We start from the raw sequence: 8,046 nt of genomic DNA, 5'->3' as shown, positions 1-8,046 counted from the left end.
AATCTCGGCCCCAACCCACGTATATGCAGGTTTCCGTCTCGCCCCTACAGTGCCTCGTATCCCAGGAAAGCAGTTGGCGGGAGGGACATTTCAGCCCACGCCCTTTCCCCACCTCCTTCCGCCGCCGCCCGCCATTGGTTCCGCCCGTCCGTCGTCGGCAATTCCGGCCAAATCTGCGGGCGGAATCGCGCCGCGGGGGCGCCCCCACCCTCTTCCACCGATACGCTGCACCCCCCGGATTTGGTGACACGAGCCACCCCTGGTCGCCGTAGCCGCGCCGGGGATCGACCGCCCCCGAGCCGCACCTAGTCGTCGTCGCCGCCGGGGATCGCCCGCCCCTGAAACGCCGGAGGGCCACCGCCCTCGAGCAGCCGGTGAGTTTTACTTGTGCTTTGTGACGAGCGCTATGCATAGTTGGTTGATGCAGCGTGCGATTTTTGTTCATGTAGATGGAATTGAGCCCATGCGACAAGTTTTTTCTAGCGATTCGTCCGATTCAGACAACTCGGATGTTGTGACGCTGCTTGCAAACTATCAGCAGCAGACGTTGGTGATGGCCCTTGTTGTAAGGGCATTTGTATCCCTTAGATGTTTTGGTGATTGATGACAATGCTTTTGCGGACTAATCGTGTGCATTGAGTTTTTCAGAGATTCATCCTTTGGCACGAGACGATTCCCTCCCCTCGGAGTTTGAAGCGAAGACGGTGTAGTACTTTCGAATTAGTTTGGTGGACTAGTTTCGTAGGGATCACCATACTATCAAGAGGAGGTCCGCTTTGGAAAGGCTAGGGTGGAATCATCACGTACACTTCCTTTGCACACCCTCCGAGCCTTTTCGCTTCGTTGATGAGCTCGTTCCTCTCTCTCAGTGTGCCCTCTCTGGTCCCAGCGGTAGTACCGCGGGCCGGAGCGGTAGTACCGCTTGGGTGCTACAAGCGGCAGTACCGCTCCACAGCGGTAGTACCGCTCTACCCCCCTGCCGTAGTACCGCTGCAGCTTCGTGCTAGTACCGCCTCGATTCAAGGGGTCTTCTTCCGTGTCGGGTTTTACGGTACTAGCCGCGGCAGTGGGGACGGTAGTACCGCTCGTGTGCGGTAGTACCGCCCTGACCACCGTGGTAGTACCGCTCTGGGCCCAGCGGCAGTACCGCAAGGGGGAGCGGTAGTACTGCTGGCCAAGCGGTAGTACCGCTCTCTGCGGGGCTGAAGTGGGGGGTAACGGTTGGATTGCTCCCCCCACTATAAAAGGGGGTCTTCTTCCCCAAAGTTGACCTACCTCCTCCCCCAAAAGCTCCATTGTTGCTCCAAGCTTCATTTTCGCCCGATCTCTCTCCCTAGCCAATCAAACTTGATTTGCTCGGGATTGGTTGAGAAGGCCCCGATCTACACTTCCACCAAGAGAAATTTGATTCCCCCCCACTAATCCTTAGCGGATCTTGTTACTCTTGGGTGTGTGAGCACCATAGACGGTTGAGGTCACCGCGGAGCCATAGTCCATTGTGGTGAAGCTTCGTGGTGTTGTTGGGAGCCTCCAATTAACTTGTGGAGATTGCCCCAACCTTGTTTGTAAAGGTTCGGTCGCCGCCTTCAAGGGCACCAATAGTGGAATCACGGCATCTCGCATTGTGTGAGGGCGTGAGGAGAATACGGTGGCCCTAGTGGCTTCTTGGGGAGCATTGTGCCTCCACACCGCTCTAACGGAGACGTACTTCCCCTCAAAAGGAAGGAACTTCGGTAACACATCCTTGTCTCCACCGGCTCCACTCTTGGTTATTTCTTACCTTTACTTGTGCACGCTTATATTGTGTTGTATCCCTTTCTTGCTTGTGCGCTTGTTGTTGTTGCATCATATAGGTTGCTCACCTAGTTGCATATCTAGACAACCTACTTTGATGCAAAGTTTAAATTGGTAAAGAAAAGCTAAAAATTGTTAGTTGCCTATTCACCCCCCCTCTAGTCAACTATATCGATCCTTTCACTTGCCATGAAGGAGCACGAAGATGAGAACCGAAAGAGGCGGCGAGGATAGACCGTCGGCCGTCTTTGCATTCCTCGAAATCACCATCTCGGGAACAAGATGTTGATGCAAGACTACTTCGTAGAGAATCCAACATATCCACCGCACCTCTTCCGGAGAAGGTACAGAATGCGCCGATCTGTCTTTGTGAAAATTGTTCAAGCTTGCGAGGCAAATTGTCGGTACTTTACTCAAAGAAAAAATGCTGCGAGTTTGAAGGGATTTAGTGCATAACAAAAAATCTCGGCAGCTATGCGGGTGATTGCATACGGCGTTCCGGCTGACTATGCCGATGAGTACCTTCGCATTGGTGAAGATACCACAATTGAGTCAGTGCGTAGGTTTGCCAAAGTGATCATCCGTGTCTTTGGTCCTGAATATCTTCGGGCACCCAACGAGGATGACAAAAAAAAATTTGATGGCATCTAAGAAGAGGAGAGGTTGGCCTGGCATGCTGGGTAGCATTGACTGTATGCATTGGAATTGGAAAATTTCCCGAAGGCATGGCAGGGAATGTATTGTAGCAAGTCTCGTGATGCAATAATTGTGCTAGAGGCCATAGTATCCGAGGATTTATGGATTTTGCATTGCTTTTTTGGTATGCAGGGTACTCTCAATGATATCAATATGTTGCAACGGTCTCATTTGTTTGCTAGGCTTGCTAGTGGTGATGCCCCTGCTTTCAACTACACTATCAATGGGCATGAATACACAAAGGGGTACTATCTTGCAGATGGTATATACCCTCCTTGGTGCACATTTGTCAAGAGCATCAAAGAACCCAAAACTAGAAAACAATGTGAATTTGCAAGGGTGCAAGAGGCAGCCGAAAAGACATTGAAAAAGCATTCGGGGTTTTGCAATCTAGGTTTGCCATTGTTCGTGGTCTTGCTCGTTTTTGGACATCATGACATGTTGTGTTATTCTTCACAATATGATTCTCGAAGATGCGAGAGACATGAACTTGGAGTGGTATTGTGTTGTATTGTGGATGATTGTTGTATTGTTTTGTGGTATTGATATTTTTTTTGAATAATTATTTTTGAATAAAACACATCCTTGTCTCCACCGGCTCCACTCTTGGTTATTTCTTACCTTTACTTGTGCACGCTTATATTGTGTTGTATCCCTTTCTTGCTTGTGTGCTTGTTGTTGTTGCATCATATAGGTTGCTCACCTAGTTGCATATCTATACAACCTACTTTGATGCAAAGTTTAAATTGGTAAAGAAAAGCTAAAAATTGTTAGTTGCCTATTCACCCCCCTCTAGTCAACTATATCGATCCTTTCAATTGGTATCAGAGCCTCGTCTCTTTATTGAGGACTTCACCGTCCGAAGAGTATGGTTGACGTCGTAGACGGTGTGGAGGAACACTCCGGTGTGAATTCGGTCTCGTCTACGGGAGATGGGGGTACCGCAGTCTCTCATGAGGAATTCAATGTGGCGTTGGACACATTGAAAACCTCCATGATGACCGTGGTCGAAAGCATGTTTAATAAATTCTTAGAAGGGCTTAAACTTTCCACCGCACCGTTGAAAGTGGGTGATCCTGCTAAAAAGGTGACGGATGCTACCTTCGACAAGGGGGAAGCTACTAGCGAGAAAGCTCCTTCTTCTAGTGGTAAAAATGGGACCGGCATCTTTGCCCATGTGGAACCTCCACCTGTCTATGGTGGACCGCTCCCTTCCACTCATTTGAATCATGCCGGCCCGGCCCCTAAGATTGAGAAGAATGTAGATTTTGATTCTTTGGTCTATCGTTTTAAGCGCCATTTAAATCATGTGAACACTAACCTTTGGAGAATCATTGAAGAAGGTTTTTATCCGCATGACCGAAGTAACTTCACTCCTAGAGAAGTTGTGGATCATCAATTCAATGAGAATGCTCTCTTCATCATCCAAGAAGCAATCCCACCCGAAGATCTTCCTCATCTCCGGCCCTACACCGTGGCCAAAGATGCTTGGCTCCAAGTTGTTTCCCTCTATCAGGGAAGCGCGAGCATTCAACGCTCCAACTATGAAGTGGTGCAAGATGAAGCCGATGAGTTTGCAATGAAAGAAGATGAAGAACCTCGTGAGCTTTTTCGGAGAGTAACCAAACTCGCGGTCTCTCTCCGAGATCATAGAAGTAAAGACACGGATGACAATTGGATCAAGCACAAATTCCTCAAGGAAATGATGCCCTACCACAAAGCCATGTCCTCCGTCATTCGTCAAAGGCCGGACTTCCACACCTTGTCCTCAAGTGAAGTGTTGGATGAGTTCGTTGCTATGAGCATCTTGGACAAGACCGCCGACAATGCGGTTCTTCGCTCTCAAGAGTAAAGAAGCCCAACCTTGCTCTAAAGGCCAAGGTTAGTATGGAGGAGGAGGATGAAGAGGAAGAAGAGGAGGGCCAGTAAAGATTTCACCTACAAAGAAAGGCCAGTAAAGATTTCACCTACAGAGGAGGAAGAGGAAGTTGAGGAAATGCGTGAGTAACCCGGAGAAACATGTACCTCATGAGGACATTGATATGCAACCAGATCTCACCTACAGAGAAAGGCCAGTAAAGATTTTAGAAGAGTCTGAACGGAGGACCCGTCAGAAAACGACAAGATTTTTCAGGGTTCAGTGGAGCAACCACACTGAGGATGGAGCTACATGGGAAAGGGAGGATTTCCTTCGAGCAGAGTATCCATATCTATTTGAGGATCAGCAGAAATCTCGAGGACGAGATTTTTCCTAAGGGGGTAGGTGTTGTGACACCCAAGTTTTTATTTGGATTTTTCAAAAGATTTTATTTGACTTGAGGGGAGTGATTTAAATTTTTCTTCAAGAGAACTCTCCCTCTCATATTTTTTCTTTATGGCAAAAGTTTTGTTTGGATTCATCCAAGATCTGCCTTTGGTCTTGGAAGTTCTTGCTTTTCTTTTTGGACTCAAGACAAAATGTTTTTCATTTGGGAAAATAACTTTTGAAAATCTTTTTGAATTTGCACTATGGCTTTTGGAAAGTCCTTTGCCACTTTCAACAATTCCTTCTTGCCATGGCATTAGTGCAAATCCTCTCTCCTAACCACTTCCTCACCTTTGGATCATGATTTGCATCAAATCCAGCAAGTTGAACCTCCCCATGTGATTACTTCCATTCAAATTCTATTCAAATAAATTTCTGCCTTCTTTTCTAGCACTTGGAGATTTACAAAGGAACTCCACTTTCTGTCTTGATTTTTGGCACCAAACCTTTTTCCCCTCCTAGTCCTTTGAACCCTCAACCTAGAACCATGAAGATCCACTGGTCTTCAGTTCAAAATTTTCAAACTACACCTGCTGCAAGTTTGGACCAGATTTGTCAAATTTGGTGAAATTCATTCAAAACCTTCTCCAAAAATTCCAAGTAAAATCAGGCAGCCCCTGGGTGCTTTGAGTGGTCATCTCACCAAGTTACAGCTCCAGAAAAATTTATCTCATAGCCAAAACCTTCTGTCGAACACCTGCAGTGCACTGTCTATGTCAAGTTCAGAAATTCAGAGATTCAGTCAGTGGCTTGCTGTCGTTTTCTTCAGAGAAGGACGTCGATCTCGCCAGTGCCACTGCGTCGCCTTGCTCCTCGTCCCCGCCCTCTTGTTCCTGCACCGCACGAACGCCTGGCGCCTTGCGGGCGTCGGTGACGAGCAGCAGAAGGTGCGCCGCCCCGTGACCGACGCCGGCGGCGGCTTTGCGGGCGCCAGCGGGAGACACGGCGCCGACGACGCCACCCAGCGCCGCCCAAACCACCGGAGCTCGCCGCGTGGCCTTCCACTCCCCCGAATGCGCTGCCGCTCTCGTCGTGAACCGCAGGGCGCGGAGCGCGCTCTCTGCCGCCGTTGAGCCCGTGCGGTCACCTCACCGTGCACCGACGCCATTACGCCAAGCCCATCTCCGTTTAGCTGTAAAATGACTCCAGTAACCTCCACTGATGCTGCCTGGCCGCTCAAACCACCTGCCAATCCACTGCTCCGCCGTAATCGCTCGCCGGAGATTCTCCGTTCACGGCCACCCCGTCGATCTGCCTAAAAATAGAGGCTCCGAGCTTCAACTCGAGCACCCACCAGCCCTGCACTCCCCCTAGAGCACGCCTAGCCACTGGTAGAGCCCCGAGGAGGTCTCCTTGCTCGACTCCGGCCGCCGCGACCCGCCACGGGATCCAGCCCGATTCGCCCCCGTGTGTGCTCCTCCGCCTCCATTCTCTTACCAGTAGCTTCACCATGCATCCCTCTTTCTGACCCGCACTTCAATTTGAAGCTTGCAGCCCTCCACCGGAGTTCCCCATCCTCACCCGAGCCGCCGTCCGCCGGAGAAAGTGTCGCCGTCGACGTGGTGCTCCCCATTGGACGAGTCCACCACCCACCGACGCGGAAGAAGACGCTGAAGCTCTTGGTACCCTCCGTTTCTCCTAACTCGCCGTGGTTCGACGCCGGCGTCCACTGCAGTCTTCGGGCGCCGGCGAGCTTTTCAAACCTGACATGTGGACCCCGCGTGTCAGCCTCTGTTCTTTTATTCGCGAACCGTTTTCTGTTGGCGCCTTCGGGCAAAATACGTCTTCTCCTTTGCGCTTGCGCATTCCCAGCCGAAGCGTTTTCTGTTTTCTCAGTTAAAACCCTGGAACTTTTCTGTTTCATTACAGATAAGTCCCTGGACAGAAACCTTTATAACCTTTTAATAAAAGGTATTTTTGAGTGATTCTTTTTCTGACAATCTTCAAATTTTGTCTAGTTTTTTATGGGATTTATTTGAAAAATATTTGGAAAAGTTTCTGTGCCAGTGTTGGTTTTCACGTTAGTACCCGTTTCGTGATTGCCGTAGGTTCCGGAAGAGGTGACGGAGCCGCGAACTTCGCCGAGCTAGACTCCGACTTCTCCGAACCAGGCAAGCATGTTTTGAACATTTGATATGACAGGTGTTTTACATGTTCACATGAGAGTTTATGCGTGGCATATGAGTGTCGGTAAACACCTCGTTGCTTGTAAGGCAACGACCCGGTTGTTCCAAAGTCGCGATGATCTCTGATGGGAGATGGCCAAATCATGTGGTGACATGAAAGGCAGCAAGGTGGTACTGTTGTAGCATACCAGCCTTGCGTCATCCGACTTTCCCCGACGTTAACGTGGTTGGAGCCACGTTATCGTTCTTTTCCCGCATGTTCCAAAGTTGCGATGACCTCTGATGAGAGGTGGCCTAATCATGTGGTGACATGAAGGGCAGCAAGGTGGTACTGTTGTAGCATACCAGCCTTGCGTCATCCGACTTTTCCGACGTTAACATGGTTGGAGCCGTGTTACCGTTCTTTCCCCTTCCGTGCTACCACATGTCTCATTGCTAGGATGCGGTTTAGTAAGTTGGTAACCTCTTTCCGTGTACACACCAAACAGAGAGGCCGGGATGAGGGTACCTTGGCCCAGGATTAAAGCCAGTCATCCGGTCAGGGGCATGGGTGTTTCCGGTTGGGACCGAGAGGGGGGGCACCCCCTTAGAGCGCGCGTATAGAAATTTGATCCCATGCTACGCGAGGTTGTAGCCTCCCCGTCTCAAGGTTTTTCTTGAATGTTGCCGAGGGTGATCCCTGGCTTCGGATAGTTGAATTGGGTGTGTACTGGTTAGACGTGTTTCTTCCAAAACACCGTAGACGGAACTAGTCCCCGTGACTACTGAAATCCGTTGGCTGTGGTTTAGTACAAACTCTGCAGAGTCAATTCTTTCCAAATCATCGTATCCATGATCAGTAGTGTAAACATTATATCCATATCTATCCGTGTGAAAAACTTGTCCCCGGTGAACAAGCTCAAGTGGTAAATTTAGATTTATTGTTATTCCTGTGGATGGACTAACCTTATATTTGTCTCATGCTTGTGATAAATTATGTTCCCCAACTATTGTATTATTGAGCTACAATATAAGCCCTTTATGAGACGTCGCGCAGACATCCGACTGTGGCGTGTACTCGTTTCTCACTTTAAATATAAGCCATGTATGTGGTGTCGCCCCGACGCCCGACTGTGGCATTATTAT

The sequence above is a fragment of the Aegilops tauschii genome, chromosome 5 (assembly GCF_002575655.3).
Source record: "Aegilops tauschii subsp. strangulata cultivar AL8/78 chromosome 5, Aet v6.0, whole genome shotgun sequence".
Classification (NCBI taxonomy): domain Eukaryota; kingdom Viridiplantae; phylum Streptophyta; class Magnoliopsida; order Poales; family Poaceae; genus Aegilops; species Aegilops tauschii.
Note: the sequence above shows the minus strand (reverse complement) of the source record.